The following is a 1,161-nucleotide window of genomic DNA, read 5'->3' on the forward strand; positions in this document are numbered from 1 at the left end:
AATTTATGTAAAATATGTTACAAAATCTGGGATGCTAAATAATTGACACAAGTACTGTGTTTGACATTTAGTTTCATTTAAATTAGTAGTAGAGTTTGCATTTTTCAACATTTTGCATCTTATTTTCTTTCTGACTTTGTATATTTTCAACAAAAATGTGCTGTACTTGTAAACTGCAAAATCTATTTAAATTCACATATATAGAAAATTTGCTTTACAATTTTTGTTTATTCTCCAAGCTACTCTTAAATTTGCCGTGATAAATCTGCATAAAACTAGACTTTTGTAGATATAATTTCTCTTGATGAGATAATAAATTAAAATTTTGACATTGCTTTTCACTAATCCTTTTCTTCATTGTTTTTGATTGTATTTGACCCTTATTGGGATGACATAGTCGATCTATTTTTGATGTTATGAATATAAAATGACAATATAAAAAAGCACTTCTCCTAGTGTTACAGTAATTGAAACTTGCAGTTTTATATTTCAAAAAACAAACAAAAACCCCCCCAAAAGAATGGTTACCATAGATAAAATAATAGTTTCAAACAATAACCTGTGTCAAGCAAACAGTAGGAACAACTTGATTATTTCAGCCCCTGGAAAGTTGGGTTTTCTTAATTTGATTTGAATTTGCTTTATAATACAATTGCATAATCANTTTTTTTTTTCATTCTATCCACTGTCTCATGATATTCTCTGGCTCTGATCAGAGAGAGAAAGCTTTTAGTACAGAGGAAAGACTAACAGCCTTTGAATTTTGAGAATGGTTCAACAGTATCAATTCTTAGCCCTCTGTTCTTGGGTGAGGGCTCAACTTCTTTGAAATTATGTTTTCATATGACAACAAAATGAGATAATTTATGTGAAATGTGGTTTGTAAACCTCAAAATATTGCATAACTTTGTTGTTTGCTGCAGCTACTGCTGTTATTGTAACCACACTAGGTCAAACTTTCCATTTTTCAACTCCAAACATAGGTAGACATTTCAGTTGTTGGAATAGGTGAGTAGTAAACAGGAAGGGAGACATGGGGGAAGGTGATTAGGAGGAGGAAATGGGAGATTATGGAATGTTGAAAAAGTAGGTTAGAAATAAAACTTTTAGACACAGACTGATATAAATTGCAAATGTGTGATAAAGATTCTAGACACAATC

Source organism: Galeopterus variegatus, unplaced genomic scaffold, assembly GCF_000696425.1.
Source record: "Galeopterus variegatus unplaced genomic scaffold, G_variegatus-3.0.2 Scaffold1177, whole genome shotgun sequence".
Lineage (NCBI taxonomy): Eukaryota > Metazoa > Chordata > Mammalia > Dermoptera > Cynocephalidae > Galeopterus > Galeopterus variegatus.